Below are 19400 nucleotides of genomic sequence, written 5' to 3' on the forward strand. Positions count from 1 at the left end.
CCGGGTCTGAGCTAGAGACTCGGGGGATCATGGAATTGTCTCCCCAATGCCAGAATGGCATTGGGGTGACAATTCCATGATCCTAGACATGTTACATGGCCATGTTCGGAGTTACCATTGTGACGCTATACATATGTCGTGACATATGTATAGTGCACGCGTGTAATGGTGTCCCCGCACTCACAAAGTCCGGGGAATTTGCCCTGAACAATGTGGGAGCACCTTGGCTAGTGCCACGGTGCCCACACACTAAGTAACTTAGCACCCAACCTTTACCAGGTAAAGGTTAGACATATAGGTGACTTATAAGTTACTTAAGTGCAGTGGTAAATGGCTGTGAAATAACGTGGACGTTATTTCACTCAGGCTGCAGTGGCAGGCCTGTGTAAGAATTGTCAGATCTCCCTATGGGTGGCATAAGAAATGCTGCAGCCCATAGGGGTCTCCTGGAACCCCAATACCCTGGGTACCTCACTACCATATACTAGGGAATTATAAGGGTGTTCCAGTATGCCAATGTAAATTGATGAAATTGGTCACTAGCCTGTTAGTGACAATTTGGAAAGAGAATGAGAGAGCATAACCACTGAGGTTCTGGATAGCAGAGCCTCAGTGAGACAGTTAGTCATAACACAGGTAACACATACAGGGCACACTTATGAGCACTGGGGCCCTGGCTGGCAGCGTCCCAGTGACACATACAACTAAAACAACATATATACAGTGAAATATGGGGGTAACATGCCAGGCAAGATGGTACTTTCCTACACAACCCCCCCAAACGAAGGACAATAAGACTAGCCATGACCTGATGAGTCTTCATTGTCTAAGTGGAAATATCTGGAGAGTCCATCTGCATTGGAGTGGGTGCTCCCAGGTCTATGTTCCACTGTATAGTCCATTCCCTGTAGTGATATGGACCACCTCAACAATTTAGGGTTTTCACCTTTCATTTGTTTTAGCCAAAGTAGAGGTTTGTGGTCTGTCTGAACAATGAAGTGAGTGCCAAGCAGGTATGGCCTCAACTTCTTCAGTGCCCAGACCAAAGCAAAGGCCTCCCTCTCTATGGCAGACCAACGCTTTTCTCTAGGGGTAAACCTCCTGCTGATAAAAGCAACAGGTTGATCCTTGCCCTCAGAATTAAGTTGTGATAAGACTGCCCCTACCCCTAATTCAGATGCATCAGTTTGGACAATGAAGTTCTTGGAGTAACAGGGGCTTTTCAGGACAGGTGCAGAGCACATGGCCTGCTTCATCTCCTCAAAAGCTTTCTGACAGTTTGCTGTCCACAATACCTTCTTAGGCATTTTCTTTGAAGTGAGGTCATTAAGAGGGGCTGCAATGGAGCCATAGTTCTTTATGAACCTCCTATAGTACCCAGTGAGGCCTAAAAAGGCTCTCACCTGAGTCTGAGTAGTAGGGGGAACCCAATCTATAATAGTTTGGATTTTCCCCTGAAGTGGTGCAATCTGTTCTCCACCAAGCAGGTGTCCCAGATAAACCACCTTTCCCTGCCCTATCTGGCACTTTGAAGCCTTGATAGTGAGGCTTTTGCAGGGCCTCCAAAACTTTCCATAGGTGGACCAGGTGATCATCCCAGCTGGAGCTAAAGACAGCTATATCGTCTAGATATGCTGTACTAAAAGCTTCCAGCCCTTGCAGGACTGTGTTCACCAACCTCTGAAAAGTGGCAGATGCATTTTTCAATCCAAAAGGCATTACTGTGAATTGGTAATGGCCTCCAATGGTTGAAAATGCAGTTTTTGCTTTTGCATCTTCTGCTAATTTGATCTGCCAATTCCCTGCAGTCAAATCAAAAGTGCTTAGATACTTGGCAGATGCCAGTGTATCTATTATCTCATCTGCCCTGGTGTAGGAGGCTGGACTAGCTTGTAGTGAGTACCAAGGGGTACTTACACCTTGCACCAGGCCCAGTTATCCCTTATTAGTGTATAGGGTGTCTAGCAGCATAGGCTGATAGATAATGGTAGCTTAGCAGAGCAGCTTAGGCTGAACTAGGAGACGAGTGAAGCTCCTACAGTACCACAAGTGTCATATGCACAATATCATAAGAAAACACAATACACAGATATACTAAAAATAAAGGTACTTTATTTTTATGACAATATGCCTGTAGTGTGGTTAGTTTTACGTATTCATTGCGCTTTAGCTTCAGGCTTTAGGCCTTTGTGCATTTTGCCCTGAATATATTTTATTCATTTGCTGACAGCTTAGAGCCTCTGTGCACTTTGCTCTACTGTATATGCTTTTTATTAGGCTTCGTACTGTTATTTTTCAAATAGCCAGTTCTACGGTGTTGTTTTTTGTTCATATCACACTGTTTTGCCTACTTCAGCACTGGAGTTCTCCATAACATATTTACTCTGTGCTTCAGTCAAGGATACAGTCTGGTACATTGCCGATAGACGTGGTAGGAGTTTAGACTTGGCATTCCTGCGTAGGGACATTTTGTGATCACGATGACATGTTAGTTATAAAATCACTTCCTTGTCCCAATACACGCAAGAGGGAGATTCCGACCAGGGAACCACAACTAGACGCTGACTGCTTCGTTGCAGATGCTGAACCAAGATCACAGGTCTTTACTCAGGTATGAGGGCTGATGTCTCCACAGTGAATCTAATAGGCAAGCTAGAAGCTTAACATGCTGTGATCTAAATAGAACAAGCAGAGGGAGAGTAGAAACTGTTAGACAATATGATAGCTTTGTTCTTATGTTTTACTCTCCTGGTGACTATTTCAATCCTACTGTGTTGTATCGTTCTGGTTATTGCGGCTCACGCCTTAATATCTAAAATACAGTCGTTTTATTAAAAACATTATATAAAACTTATACTGTCTTTGTCATTTGTATATGAGATCATATTGGAAATAAGAGAGTTGGTTTGGATCTGAGTAACCACGACTTCCCTGAGAAGTTCCAAAGATGTCATGCGCTCGGCTGCCAAATCATTTCTTCCACATGGGAGAAATGAGGCACTGCTAGTTAGCCGGAGCAAAAACCGGATTTAGGGTGACAGAGTTCTTTACACGTGGGTCAGACTCAGTCCCCCACACCGTTATAGATCCTGCTACCTAGAAATCCAGTAGTCTCATTTAGAATAATGAGAGCCCACGTGACATGGCGCCCAACGTTTGGTCTGGCTCTAATGTTTAGGTCCGACTGACTCTCTTGGTCTCATATATATTTTGACTCCTCGGTTCCGTATACGGAGACGTCCATGGGGCTGAGGGTTTCCGCCGCCACGGGATAGGTGCTTCCTATTGCTTAGTGGTTGGTTGTTCAAGCTTGAACTTTGAAAGGAAAAACCCCGATATTGGTGTGCCTTCTCTGACCTGAAGCTATTTTTTATAAAAATGGCGAGTCCTAATGTAGTGAATATAGCAATTAATATGCGTCACCCGCTCACGGGACATCTATTGACACATGGACTGACAGTCCAGGGGGGTCCAGTCACTTTTGTGGTGGACGCCCATGCAGCCTATAGAACGGAACTTTTTTATTCTTGGGTCGGATTTCCAGCAGTGGATGGGGGAACAAATACTTTTCACGAATACACTGTTGCGAATGTCCCTGGACAATACAGGGCTTACGCTTATTTAGAAATACCTCTATCTTATCAAGAACACCATAATTGGCTTGATGGCGCCCTCCCACACACAGTAGAACAAGTTAGGTTAGGTCCACTGAGTAATGATGGTCCTACCTGGCCTTTATTGGCTACATATACACCACATCCTGCGGTTGCTCATTTGGCAGTGGTTGAAGTTCGTCGTTTATATACAGAATTAATGGCTACATATAGACGATTAGTTCAGTTTGTAATGCAGACACTAAATACGAATGCAGCGCGTGCTGCTATGCGCACCCACAGACAGTGGTTCCGGGTATTAATCCGGCCACTGTACACTCAGTTATGGGTTAGGTACCGGCTAAACGAGAGGAGACTCCATTTTGGCAGGCGCAAAAAATTCCCCCTACGGGACCTCAGGATAAACATAGGATTTTGACGATGTGTTTGCCGTATGGGATGGTTCCTCCGGTGGACCTTTGTAATACCTGGGGCACAGTGTTTGCCGCGCTCTACACTACGGCACACGGTACACCGACATTAGCTAATTTACCGGACGTGCTTAAACAGATTCAGGATGAATATGGGGCTGCCCCTGCCTTAGATTTGGGCATGCAGTTGCTGGGCAATTTTGCCACAGTTTCTTCTATTATTTTGAGTAATCTCAAAGGAGAGGCAGTAGCACTGGCAGTGCGAATGCGTCTTCGGGATGTTCTGCTGCTTGATCAGGAGCGGGAGCTTCCGAGAATAATAGCGGAAACGTATTCTAGTATTGGTCATGATAGCCTGGGGGCTAGACCACAAAAATCCCAGTTACAGGGGAAAAATAATAAAGACAATGCTAAACAGCAACAACCTGAGGGTTCGAAAAAGCGCTGGGAAAAGAAACAGCAAACACCTAAGAAAGATGGTGGGCAGTCTCCGCAACCAGAGACCCCACAGAATAAGTATAATCTCAGGAATAGGGATACTTTGAAGACGCCTGATAGATATCAATATACTGATACACGCCAATCTCGTTCCTTTCAGGACTCCTCGGAAAAGAGAAGTGACAGAGGTGGGCGGTCAGAGCGGAGGACGGAGTACGTGAAACCGAGACAGGATTCACAACGCTCAGCGGAGGTTTCTATTAAACAAGAAGAGAAACCGCTGCAACAAAAACAGCAATTTAAAAAGAAGAGAGTGGCAGCTGTCTCAGTGAGACATGCCGCTCAAGAAGAGAGTTCTCTTGACGAACAAGACATGGGCGTTAGCATTGTTAGACAGCGCGGCAGAGGTCACAATAGTTCGCCGGAGTCTTCTAGAGCATCTGGAGGTGAAAGCAACTGATGACTTCATACAAGTCGAGACGGCGGATATGCGAGTCTCTGATCCTGATAGAGTATATGAGGTGACTCTGCGATTGGAAGGGGACATTGACCGTATTATAAACGCCATTTTTTGAGACCATGTGGTGAAATCATATGATGTTCTGCTGGCCGAACAAGATTGGCCACCTGACTTTGTTCGTGACTCTCCGGTTGGGGAGGAGGTTATTGCTCCTTCCTTCTCACCACTTGTTCCGAGAGAACTAGCGGAGTCCTATAGTAAATCATGGGCTCTAGCACAGGCTCCCGCCTTGTATAGAAAAAACGTGGGGTGGGACAGACAATCACCTTATCATGTAATTCCGATAAAGGGCGAACCTCAGCCACAACCGCAGTATCCTATCAAATTTAAAGCTAGGGCATCGGTTAGGAAAATTCTTACACAATTGGAGTACCAGGGTGTCATTGAGCCCTGCGTCTCGCCGATGAATAATCCCTTGTTTCCGGTTGCTAAACCGGACCATTCATATAGGATAGTGGTGGATTACCGACATTTAAATAGTAATACACGCACATATGCAGTGCAGAATTCACGCAGCGCTTATGAATAATATAGTGCGTAAAAAATACAAGACAACATTAGATATCTCGAATGGATTTTTCTGCCAGAATATAGCGCCCGAGAGTCGGGACTATACCTGTTTCAGTGCGTTTGGCTCTCAGAAAAATTTTTGTCGTTTGCCTCAGGGGTATAAGAATAGCCCAGGACTGTTTTCGGCTCGTGTAACTGAAATGCTGCATGAGTTCGACCCTGAAGCATTATCATATGTTGATGACATATATCTGACAGATGATGAGATTCTGCAACATCTAAGGCGTGTATCGCGCATTGTTGTGGGGTTTGCTGATTTTGGCTATAAGTTTAATTTTAAGAAATCAAAGATTGCCTTCCTCAGCGTCATTTTCCTGGGATATGAGTTGTCGAGTGAGGGCAAGAGCCTAGCGCCACATTTTTTGGAGAAATGTGCTTTGTTGCAGCCTCCTAATACGGTTCGGAAGCTCCAGTCATTGTTGGGGTTTCTGAATTTTGGCAGAACTTACATTCCTGAATATGCGACGCGTATAAAACCCTTATACGAGTTGATTCGCCCGAATTTTTCGAGTAGATTTTGGACGATTGAACATACACACATACTGCGAGAGTTACAGAGTGATCTCTTAGCTGTTAAACACTTACACACACGGGACAATAAGACACATTTAGTCATCAGGGTGATACCTGGGGCTGTTGGGTTTACTTATGTCACCTTTAATGAAGGGGAGACAGTCCCGATTGCATACAAGTCTCACTTGTATTCAGCTGCAGAGCAACGTTTTGCACAAACTGAGAAAATTCTCACTGCAGTACAGATGGCTGTTATTAAAGAAAGACCGCTGGCCCAGGGTCAACGCATCGTTGTCGTTTCCCCGATTCCGGCATTAGAGGCAGTTACAAAAGCGAGTGTTCCAAATTAGAAAGCTTTACACCCGCGATGGATACAATGCGCTACGTCTTTGACAGCCACTGATGTAGATTATGTATTTGACCCTAAACTGCAGACTCAAGAATTTCTTCAATATGAGATGGAATACCCTGTTCCTGCTGGGACGTTGCCTATTGACCAATATCAAGTGGTCATGTATACCGATGGCTCTGCGCAACCAGCGGTTGGGACTAAACAACAGTATTCTGCTGCATGTGCGGTGGTGAGCGGCACTATGGAGGGGGAAGTGTTCTGCCCCGTATATACTTATACTAAAACCTTGGGAGATTGCACGGCACAGCTGGCTGAGCTCAAAGTTCTATTGTTAGCGTTGGAGCCTTGCTGGTCTGTGACTCCTACTACTGTGTTCAGTCTTTCAATGAATATCTACACTATTGGAAGATGAATGGGTTCAGAGATTCTAAAGGCAACACCATTAAACATAAAGGGGGTCATTCTGACCCTAGCGGTAATTACCGCCATGGCGGAGGTCGGCGGTAGCACCGCCAACAGGCTGGTGGTGCACCGCTGGGCATTCTGACCGCGGCGGTTCAGCCGCGGCCAGAAACGGAAAGTCGGCGGTGTACCGCCGACTTCCCGCTGCCCTTGAGAATCCTCCATGTTATGTGTCTTACACAGGCCTGCCACTGCAGCCTGAGTGAAATAACGTCCAGGGTCCCAGTGACACATAACAAGTACCTTTATTTTTAGTATAACTGTGTATTGTGTTTTCTTATGATATTGTGCATATGACACTAAGTGGTACTGTAGTAGCTTCACACGTCTCCTAGTTCAGCCTAAGCTGCTCTGCTAAGCTACCATTATCTATCAGCCTATGCTGCTAGACACCCTATACACTAATAAGGGATAACTGGGCCTGGTGCAAGGTGCAAGTACCCCTTGGTACTCACTACAAGCCAATCCAGCCTCCTACATTGGTTGTGCAGCGGTGGGATAAGTGCTTTGAGACTACTTACCACTCTTGTCATTGTACTTTTCATAAGAGAAAAATATACAAAACAAGTTCATTGTATATACACATTGCCAAAAAGTTTTGCATTTCCTCTTTTCACTCTTTTCTAAGTGCTGAAAAGTACTTCTAACTTTCTAAAAAGTTCTAAAAAGTTTTAAAAGTTTTTTTTCTCTGTCTTTTCTAAAAGCTCTGACAAACTTTTTTCTCTTTTTCTATCACTTTAACTCTCTCTAAAAATGTCTGGCACAGGCCAAAATGTTGATCTGTCCAAACTTGCATATGATCACCTTAGCTGGAAAGGAGCAAGGAGTCTCTGCATAGAGAGAGGTTTGAGTGTAGGGAAGAATCCTTCCTTGGAATTGTTACTTAACATGCTTAGAGAACAGGATAAGGCTAGAAGTGCCCCATAGTGTTGTCTCACATCATAGCAAAAGCATTTATTCTCACCATAGTGGTACTGATGTTTCTGTTGGCCAAGCTGTTAGGGTGCCCTCTGTAAGGGACAGGTCTCCTTCTGTCCATTCTCACCATACTTCTGTTTCAAGGCATGTCCCTCCCACCCACCCTGATGACAGATTGTTAGAAAGGGAGCTCAATAGATTGAGAGTGGAACAAACCAGACTGAAGCTCAAGAAGCAACAGCTGGATTTGGATAGACAGACTTTAGAAGTAGAGAAGGAGAGACAGAAACTGGGTTTAGAAACCCATGGTGGCAGCAGCAGTATTTGAATACTGGTTTAAAACTGTTGACTTAAAAAGTGTATGGGGTTCGAAAAATTGGCATATGCGGGGCAGGGACACGTTATTTAGAGCATGTATTATCCCGGTTCAAATGATTTTCCTCAATGACACAGTACAACAGACTAGCTGTTTGGGCTTAGCGACAATTAAGGTGTTGACTTTGCCTAGTATACCTGTCCCTTCTAAATTAACAAATTGGCAGCACTATGTAAATGCTACTTTTAGTGACTTTACACATTGGGTCCAAAATGGTACGCTTAACACTTCATCGTTACATCCAGGCGGGTGGTTATTATGGCCTGTAGACACTAAAGTATCTCAGAGTGTACCCTCAGTATGAGGATAGCAAATATACACCAGATATATGTACACAATACCAAAATATGCAGTAATAGTATTAGAAAACAGTGCAAACAATGTATAGTTACAATAGGATGCAATGGGAACACATAGGGATAGGGGCAACACAAACCATATACTCCAAAAGTGGAATGCGAACCACGAATGGACCCCAAACCTATGTGACCTTGTAGAGGGTCGCTGGGACTATTAGAAAATAGTAAGGATTAGAAAAGTAGCCCACCCCAAGACCATGAAAAGTGAGTGCAAAGTGCACTAAAGTTCCCCAAAGGACATAGAAGTCGTGATAGGGGAATTCTGCAGGAAAGACACAAACCAGCACTGCAACAACGATGGATTTCCAGTCGAGGGTACCTGTGGAACAAGGGGACCAAGTCCAAAAGTCACAAGCAAGTCGGAGATGGGCAGATGCCCAGGAAATGCCAGTTGTGGGTGCAAAGAAGCTTCTACCGGACAGTCGAAGCTGAAGGCTCTGCAGGAACGACAAGGGCTAGAGACTTCCTGTAGGAAAGTACCATCTTGCCTGGCATGTTACCCCCATTTTTCACTGTATATATGTTGTTTTAGTTGTATGTGTCACTGGGACCCTGGTAACCCAGGGCCCCAGTGCTCATAAGTGTGCCTGAATGTGTTACCTGTGTAGTGACTAACTGTCTCACTGAGGCTCTGCTAATCAGAACCTCAGTGGTTATGCTCTCTCATTTCTTTCCAAATTGTCACTGACAGGCTAGTGACCATTTTTACCAATTTACATTGGCTTACTGGAACACCCTTATAATTCCCTAGTATATGGTACTGAGGTACCCAGGGTATTGGGGTTCCAGGAGATCCCTATGGGCTGCAGCATTTCTTTTGCCACCCATAGGGAGCTCTGACAATTCTTACACAGGCCTGCCACTGCAGCCTGAGTGAAATAACGTCCACGTTATTTCACAGCCATTTTACACTGCACTTAAGTAACTTATAAGTCACCTATATGTCTAACCTTTACCTGGTAAAGGTTAGGTGCAAAGTTACTTAGTGTGAGGGCACCCTGGCACTAGCCAAGGTGCCCCCACATTGTTCAGGGCCAATTCCCTGAACTTTGTGAGTGCGGGGACACCATTACACGCGTGCACTACATATAGGTCACTGCCTATATGTGGCTTCACAATGGTAACTCCGAATATGGCCATGTTACATGTCTATGATCATGGAATTGCCCCCTCTATGCCATCCTGGCATAGTTGGCACAATCCCATGGTCCCAGTGGTCTGTAGCACAGACCCTGGTACTGCCAAACTGCCCTTCCTGGGGTTTGACTGCAGCTGCTGCTGCTGCCAACCCCTCAGACAGGCATCTGCCCTCCTGGGGTCCAGCCAGGCCTGGCCCAGGATGGCAGAACAAAGAACTTCCTCTGAGAGAGTGTGTGACACCCTCTCCCTTTGGAAAATGGTGTGAAGGCAGGGAAGGAGTAGCCTCCCCCAGCCTCTGGAAATGCTTTCTTGGGCACAGATGTGCCCAATTCTGCATAAGCCAGTCTACACCGGTTCAGGGACCCCTTAGCCCCTGCTCTGGCGCGAAACTGGACAAAGGAAAGGGGAGTGACCACTCCCCTGACCTGCACCTCCCCTGGGAGGTGTCCAGAGCTCCTCCAGTGTGCTTCAGACCTCTGCCATCTTGGAAACATAGGTGCTGCTGGCACACTGGACTGCTCTGAGTGGCCAGTGCCACCAGGTGACGTCAGAGACTCCTGCTGATAGGCTCCTTCAGGTGTTAGTAGCCTATCCTCTCTCCTAGGTAGCCAAACCCTCTTTTCTGGCGATTTAGGGTCTCTGTCTCTGGGGAAACTTTAGATAACGAATGCATGAGCTCAGCCGAGTTCCTCTGCATCTCTCTCTTCACCTTCTGATAAGGAATCGACTGCTGACCGCGCTGGAAGCCTGCAAACCTGTAACATAGTAGCAAAGACGACTACTGCAACTCTGTAACGCTGATCCTGCCGCCTTCTCGACTGTTTTCCTGCTTGTGCATGCTGTGGGGGTAGCCTGCCTCCTCTCTGTACCAGAAGCTCCGAAGAAATCTCCCGTGGGTCGACGGAATCTTCCCCCTGCAACCGCAGGCACCAAAAAGCTGCATTACCGGTCCCTTGGGTCTCCTCTCAGCACGACGAGCGAGGTCCCTCGAATCCAGCGACTCTGTCCAAGTGACCCCCACAGTCCAGTGACTCTTCAGCCCAAGTTTGGTGGAGGTAATTCCTTGCCTCACCTCGCTGGGCTGCATTGCTGGGAACCGCTTCTTTGCAGCTACTCCGGCCCCTGTGCACTTCCGGCGGAAATCCTTTGTGCACAGCCAAGCCTGGGTCCACGGCACTCTAACCTGCATTGCACGACTTTCTAAGTTGGTCTCCGGCGACGTGGGACTCCTTTGTGCAACTTCGGCGAGCACCGTTTCACGCATCCTCGTAGTGCCTGTTTCTGGCACTTCTCCGGGTGCTACCTGCTTCATTGAGAGCTCTTTGTCTTGCGCGATGTCCCCTCTCTCTTTAGGTCCAATTTGCGACCTCCTGATCCCTCCTGGGCCCCAGCAGCGTCCAAAAACGCCAAACGCACGATTTGCGACTAGCAAGGCTTGTTGGTGTCCTTTTGGCGGGAATTTACTTTTGCACGACTCTCCACGGCGAGTGGGATCCGTCTACCAAAGGGGAAGTCTCTACCCGATTTCGTTCCTGCAGAAACCTCAGCTTCTTCTGTCCAGTAGAAGCTTCTTTGCACCCGCAGCTGGCATTTCCTGGGCATCTGCCCATCTCCGACTTGCTTGTGACTTTTGGACTTGGTCCCCTTGTTCCACAGGTATCCTAGATTGGAAATCCACAGTTGTTGCATTGCTGGTTTGTGTCTTTCCTGCATTATTCCTCTAACACGACTTCTTTGTCCTTAGGGGAACTTTAGTGCACTTTGCACTCACTTTTCAGGGTCTTGGGGAGCGTTATTTTTCTAACTCTCACTATTTTCTAATAGTCCCAGCGACCCTCTACAAGGTCACATAGGTTTGGGGTCCATTCGTGGTTCGCATTCCACTTTTGGAGTATATGGTTTGTGTTGCCCCTATCCCTATGTTTCCCCATTGCATCCTATTGTAACTATACATTGTTTGCACTGTTTTCTAAGACTATACTGCATATTTTTGCTATTGTGTATATATATCTTGTGTATATTTCCTATCCTCTCACTGAGGGTACACTCTAAGATACTTTGGCATATTGTCATAAAAATAAAGTACCTTTATTTTTAGTATAACTGTGTATTGTGTTTTCTTATGATATTGTGCATATGACACTAAGTGGTACTGTAGTAGCTTCACACGTCTCCTAGCTCAGCCTAAGCTGCTCTGCTAAGCTACCATTATCTATCAGCCTAAGCTGCTAGACACCCTATACACTAATAAGGGATAACTGGGCCTGGTGCAAGGTGCAAGTACCCCTTGGTACTCACTACAAGCCAGTCCAGCCTCCTACATTGGTTGTGCAGTGGTGGGATAAGTGCTTGAGACTACTTACCACTCTTGTCATTGTACTTTTCATAAGAGAAAAGTATACAAAACAAGGTCAGTGTATATACACATAGCCAAATAATTTAGCATTTCCTCTTTTCACTCTTTTCTAAGTGCTGAAAAGTACTTCTAAACTTTCAAAAAGTTCTTAAAAGTTTAAAAAGTTTTTTTCTGTCTTTCCAAAAAGTTCTGAAAACTTTTTTCTCTTTTTCTATCACTTTAACTCTCTCTAAAAATGTCTGGCACAGGCCAAAATGTTGATCTGTCCAAACTTGCATATGACAACCTTAGCTGGAAAAGAGCAAGTAGTCTCTGTATAGAGAGAGGTTTGAGTGTAGGGAAGAATCCTTCCTTGGAACTGTTACTTAACATGCTTAGAGAACAGGATAAGGCCATAGGTGCCTCATCTGTTGAAAAAGTACCTAATAGTTCTCAATCTGATTCAGGGACTCCCCCAGGAAAAGATTCAGGAAAGAAACTTCCTAGCCTGCCCATTACTAGACAATCTAGTATAGTTGGTAATGATGATGAGCCACACCATATAAATAGTGTTGTCTCACATCATAGCAAAAGCATTTATTCTCACCATACTGGTAGTAATGTTTCTGTTAACCAAGCTGTTAGGGTGGCTTCTATAAGGGACAGGTCTCCTTCTGTTCATTCCCATCATAGCTCTGTTTCTAGGAATGTCCCTCCCACCAACCCTGATGACAGAATGTTAGAGAGGGAACTCAATAAGTTGAGGGTGGAACAAACCAGACTGAAGCTTAAAAAGCAACAGCTGGATTTGGATAGACAGTCTTTTGAATTAGAGAAGGAAAGACAGAAGTTGGGTTTAGACACCCATGGTGGCAGCAGCAGTATTCCCCATAGTCATCCTGCAAAAGAGCATGATTCCAGGAATCTGCACAAGATAGTTCCCCCTTATAAGGAGGGGGATGACATTAACAAGTGGGTTGCTGCACTTGAGAGGGCCTGTGTTGTACAGGATGTCCCTCAAAGGCAGTGGGCTGCTATCCTATGGCTATCATTTAGTGGAAAAGGTAGGGATAGGCTCCTTACTGTGAAAGAAAATGATGCTAATAATTTCCAAGTTCTTAAGAATGCACTCCTGGATGGTTATGGCTTAACCACTGAACAGTACAGGATAAAGTTCAGAGAGACCAAAAAGGAGTCTTCACAAGACTGGGTTGATTTCATTGACCATTCAGTGAAGGCCTTGGAGGGGTGGTTACATGGCAGTAAAGTTACTGATTATGACAGCCTGTATAACTTAATCCTGAGAGAGCATATTCTTAATAATTGTGTGTCTGATTTGTTGCACCAGTACTTGGTGGACTCTGATCTGACCTCTCCCCAAGAATTGGGAAAGAAGGCAGACAAATGGGTCAGAACAAGAGTGAACAGAAAAGTTCATACAGGGGGTGACAAAGATGGCAACAAAAAGAAGGATGGTAAGTCTTCTGACCAGGGTGGGGACAAATCTAAAAATGAGTCTTCATCAGGCCCACAAAAACACTCTGGTGGGGGTGGTGGGTCCAAATCCTCCTTTAATCAGAACAAGGAAAAGAAACCATGGTGCTATTTATGTAAAATAAAAGGCCATTGGACAACAGATCCCAGTTGTCCAAAGAAAGGCACCACTGCTCCTACCACTACAACCCCTACTGCTACACCTAGTGTCCCTACTAATAGCAGTGGTGGTGGGAGCAAACCTACTAATAGCCAATCCAAGGGAGTAGCTGGGCTCACTTTTGGTAATTTAGTTGGGGTTGGCCTTGTTAGGGAGGCCACGGAGGCTGTGTTAGTCTCTGAGGGGGCAATTGATTTAGCCACCTTAGTTGCTTGTCCCCTTAATATGGATAAGTGCAAGCAGCTACCCCTAATAAATGGTGTTGAGGTTCAGGCCTACAGGGACACTGGTGCCAGTGTGACTATGGTCATAGAGAAACTGGTCCACCCTGAACAACACCTACTTGGTCACCAGTACCAAGTAACCGATGCTCACAGCAACACACTTAGCCACCCCATGGCTGTTGTTAATCTCAACTGGGGGGGGGTTACTGGTCCAAAGAAAGTTGTGGTAGCCACAGATTTACCTGTAGACTGTCTACTAGGAAATGATTTGGAGACATCAGCTTGGTCAGATGTGGAGTTGGAGGCCCATGCAGCAATGCTTTGCATCCCAGGGCATATTTTTGCTTTAACAAGGGCTCAGGCCAAAAAGCAAAAAGGACAGGGAAGCTTGGATCCTGGAACAATGGACCAAGTGCTCCCTAAAGCTAGGGCTAGTAGAAGCAAACCACTTCCTACTATCCCTCCCTCTACAGTGGATTCTACTTCTGAGGAAGAAGAATTCCCTCCCTGTGCAGAACCTACAACAGAGGAGCTGGAAGCAGAAACTGCTGAGCTTTTGGGTGAAGGGGGGCCTGCCAGAGAGGAGCTGAGTGTGGCACAGCAAACCTGTCCCACATTAGAGGGTCTCAGACAGCAAGCTGTCAGACAGGCTAATGGGGATGTCAGTGACTCTCACAGAGTTTACTGGGAGGACAACCTCTTGTACACTGAGCATAGGGATCCTAAACCTGGAGCTGCCAGGAGATTAGTGATTCCTCAGGAGTACAGAAAGTTCCTCCTAACACTGGCACATGACATTCCCTTAGCTGGGCATCTAGGACAAATGAAAACTTGGGACAGGCTTGTTCCCCTGTTTCATTGGCCTAGGATGTCTGAGGACACAAAGGAATTTTGTAAGTCCTGTGAAACCTGTCAAGCCAGTGGCAAGACAGGTGGCACCCCAAAGGCACCCCTTATTCCACTGCCTGTGGTTGGGGTTCCCTTTGAAAGGGTAGGGGTTGACATAGTTGGCCCCCCTGACCCTCCTACTGCTTCAGGCAATAGGTTTATCTTGGTGGTAGTGGACCATGCCACAAGATATCCTGAAGCTATTCCTTTAAGGACCACTACAGCACCTGCAGTGGCAAAGGCCCTCCTGGGAATATTTTCCAGGGTGGGCTTCCCAAAGGAAGTGGTATCAGACAGGGGAAGCAATTTCATGTCTGCATACTTAAAGGCCATGTGGAAGGAGTGTGGTGTAACGTACAAGTTCACAACACCCTATCATCCACAAACAAATGGACTGGTGGAGAGATTTAATAAAACTCTCAAAGGCATGATTATGGGTCTCCCTGAAAAACTCCGCAGGAGATGGGATATCCTTCTACCATGCCTTCTTTTTGCCTACAGGGAGGTACCCCAGAAAGGAGTGGGCTTCAGCCCCTTTGAACTTCTTTTTGGACACCCTGTTAGGGGTCCACTCACACTTGTAAAGGAGGGTTGGGAACAACCTTTAAAAACTCCTAAGCAGAATATTGTGGATTATGTACTTGGCCTCAGATCAAGGATGGCTGAGTACATGAAAAAGGCCAGTAAAAACCTTCAGGCCAGCCAAGAGCTCCAGAAGCAATGGCATGATCAGAAGGCTGTTTTGGTTCAGTACCAACCAGGGCAGGAAGTGTGGGTCTTGGAGCCTGTGGCCCCAAGAGCACTCCAAGATAAATGGAGTGGTCCCCACACAATTGTTGAAAAGAAGGGAGAAGTCACCTATTTAGTTGACTTAGGCACTGCCAGGAGTCCCCTTAGGGTGCTCCATGTCAACCGCCTGAAACCCTACTATGACAGGGCTGATCTCACCCTGCTCATGGCAACTGATGAGGGACAGGAAGAAGACAGTGATCCTCTACCTGATCTCTTCTCTTCCACAGATCAAGATGCTCTTGTGGAAGGTGTAGTTTTGGCTGATTGTCTTACTGCTGAGCAGAAAGACAATTGCATAAATCTCCTAGATCAATTCTCTGAACTCTTCTCTACTGTGCCAGGTACCACTTCTTGGTGTGAGCACACTATAGATACTGGAGACAGTTTACCTGTCAAAAGTAAGATCTATAGGCAGCCTGACCATGTCAGGGACTGCATAAAGCAAGAGGTCCAAAAAATGTTAGAACTAGGAGTGGTTGAGCACTCTGACAGTCCATGGGCTTCTCCTGTGGTACTGGTACCAAAACCCCATTCCAAAGATGGAAAGAAGGAAATGCGGTTTTGTGTAGACTATAGAGGTCTCAACTTGGTAACCAAAACTGATGCTCACCCTATACCCAGGGCAGATGAGCTCATAGATACACTGGCATCTGCCAAGTATCTAAGCACTTTTGATTTGACTGCAGGGTATTGGCAGATCAAATTGTCAGAAGATGCTAAACCTAAGACTGCATTTTCTACCATTGGAGGACATTACCAGTTTACTGTAATGCCTTTTGGTTTGAAAAATGCACCTGCCACTTTTCAGAGGTTGGTGAACACAGTCCTGCAAGGGCTGGAAGTTTTCAGTGCAGCATATTTGGACGATATAGCTGTCTTTAGCTCCAGCTGGGATGATCACCTGGTCCACCTATAGAAAGTTTTGGAGGCCCTGCAAAAGGCAGGCCTCACTATCAAGGCTTCAAAGTGCCAGATAGGGCAGGGTAAGGTGGTTTATCTTGGACACCTTGTTGGTGGGGAACAGATTGCACCACTTCAGGGGAAAATCCAAACTATTATTGATTGGGTTCCCCCTGCCACTCAGACTCAGGTGAGAGCCTTCCTAGGCCTCATTGGGTATTACAGGAGGTTCATTAAGAACTATGGCTCCATTGCAGCCCCTCTTAATAACCTCACATCCAAGAAAATGCCTAAAAAGGTATTATGGACAGCAAACTGTCAGAAAGCTTTTGAGGAGCTGAAGCAGGCCATGTGCTCTGCACCTGTCCTGAAAAGCCCTTGTTACTCTAAAACATTCTATGTCCAAACTGATGCATCTGAATTAGGAGTAGGGGCAGTCCTATCACAACTTAATTCTGAGGGCCAGGATCAACCTGTTGCTTTTATTAGTAGGAGGTTGACCCCTAGAGAAAAGCGTTGGTCTGCCATTGAGAGGGAGGCCTTTGCTGTGGTCTGGGCTCTGAAGAAGTGGAGGCCATACCTGTTTGGCACTCACTTCATTGTTCAGACAGACCACAAACCTCTACTTTGGCTAAAACAAATGAAAGGTGAAAATCCTAAATTGTTGAGGTGGTCCATATCCCTACAGGGAATGGACTATACAGTGGAACATAGACCTGGGAGTAGCCACTCCAATGCAGATGGACTCTCCAGATATTTCCACTTAGACAATGAAGACTAATCAGGTCATGGCTAGTCTTATTGTCCTTCGTTTGGGGGGGGGGGGGGTTGTGTAGGAAAGTACCATCTTGCCTGGCATGTTACCCCCATTTTTCACTGTATATATGTTGTTTTAGTTGTATGTGTCACTGGGACCCTGGTAACCCAGGGCCCCAGTGCTCATAAGTGTGCCTGAATGTGTTACCTGTGTAGTGACTAACTGTCTCACTGAGGCTCTGCTAATCAGAACCTCAGTGGTTATGCTCTCTCATTTATTTCCAAATTGTCACTGACAGGCTAGTGACCATTTTTACCAATTTACATTGGCTTACTGGAACACCCTTATAATTCCCTAGTATATGGTACTGAGGTACCCAGGGTATTGGGGTTCCAGGAGATCCCTATGGGCTGCAGCATTTCTTTTGCCACCCATAGGGAGCTCTGACAATTCTTACACAGGCCTGCCACTGCAGCCTGAGTGAAATAACGTCCACGTTATTTCACAGCCATTTTACACTGCACTTAAGTAACTTATAAGTCACCTATATGTCTAACCTTTACCTGGTAAAGGTTAGGTGCAAAGCTACTTAGTGTGAGGGCACCCTGGCACTAGCCAAGGTGCCCCCACATGGTTCAGAGCCAATTCCCTGAACTTTGTGAGTGCGGGGACACCATTACACGCGTGCACTACATATAGGTCACTACCTATATGTGGCTTCACAATGGTAACTCCGAATATGGCCATGTAACATGTCTATGATCATGGAATTGCCCCCTCTATGCCATCCTGCCATAGTTGGCACAATCCCATGATCCCAGTGGTCTGTAGCACAGACCCTTGTACTGCCAAACTGCCCTTCCTGGGGTTTCACTGCAGCTGCTGCTGCTGCCAACCCCTCAGACAGGCATCTGCCCTCCTGGGGTCCAGCCAGGCCTGGCCCAGGATGGCAGAACAAAGAACTTCCTCTGAGAGAGGGTGTGACACCCTCTCCCTTTGGAAAATGGTGTGAAGGCAGGAGAGGAGTAGCCTCCCCCAGACTCTGGAAATGCTTTCTTGGGCACAGATGTGCCCAATTCTGCATAAGCCAGTCTACACCGGTTCAGGGGACCCCTTAGCCCTGCTCTGGCGCGAAACTGGACAAAGGAAAGGGGAGTGACCACTCCCCTGACCTGCACCTCCCCTGGGAGGTGTCCAGAGCTCCTCCAGTGTGCTCCAGACCTCTGCCATCTTGGAAACAGAGGTGCTGCTGGCACACTGGACTGCTCTGAGTGGCCAGTGCCACCAAGTGACGTCAGAGACTCCTTGTGATAGGCTCCTTCAGGTGTTGCTAGCCTATCCTCTCTCCTAGGTAGCCAAACCCTCTTTTCTGGCTATTTAGGGTCTCTGTCTCTGGGGAAACTTTAGATAACGAATGCAAGAGCTCAGCCGAGTTCCTCTGCATCTCTCTCTTCACCTTCTGATAAGGAATCGACTGCTGACCGCGCTGGAAGCCTGCAAAACTGCAACAAAGTAGCTAAGACGACTACTGCAACTCTGTAACGCTGATCCTGCCGCCTTCTCGACTGTTTTCCTGCTTGTGCATGCTGTGGGGGTAGTCTGCCTCCTCTCTGCACCAGAAGCATCGAAGAAATCTCCCGTGGGTCGACTGAATCTTCCCCCTGCAACCGCAGGCACCAAAAAGCTGCATTACCGGTCACTTGGGTCTCCTCTCAGCACGACGAGCGAGGTCCCTCGAATCCAGCAACTCTGTCCAAGTGACCCCCACAGTCCAGTGACTCTTCAGTCCAAGTTTGGTGGAGGTAAGTCCTTGCCTCACCTCGCTAGACTGCATTGCTTGGAAAAGCGACTTTTGCAGCTACTCCGGCCTCCGTGCACTTCCGGTGGAAATCTTTTGTGCACAGTCCAGCCTGGGTCCACGGCACTCTAACCTGCATTGCACGACCTCCTAAGTTGTTCTCCGGCGACGTGGGACTTCTTTGTGCGACTTCGAGTGAGCACCATTTCACGCATCCTCGTAGTGCCTGTTTCTGGCACTTCTCCGGGAGCTACCTGCTGTTGATAGGGCTGCTTGTCTTGCTCGATGTCCCCTCTCTCTCCTGGTCAAATTTGCGACCTCCTGGTCCCTCCAGGGCCACAGCAGTGTCCAAAAATGCTAACCGCACGATTTGCAGCTAG

Source organism: Pleurodeles waltl, chromosome 2_2 (assembly GCF_031143425.1).
Source record: "Pleurodeles waltl isolate 20211129_DDA chromosome 2_2, aPleWal1.hap1.20221129, whole genome shotgun sequence".
NCBI classification, from domain to species: domain Eukaryota; kingdom Metazoa; phylum Chordata; class Amphibia; order Caudata; family Salamandridae; genus Pleurodeles; species Pleurodeles waltl.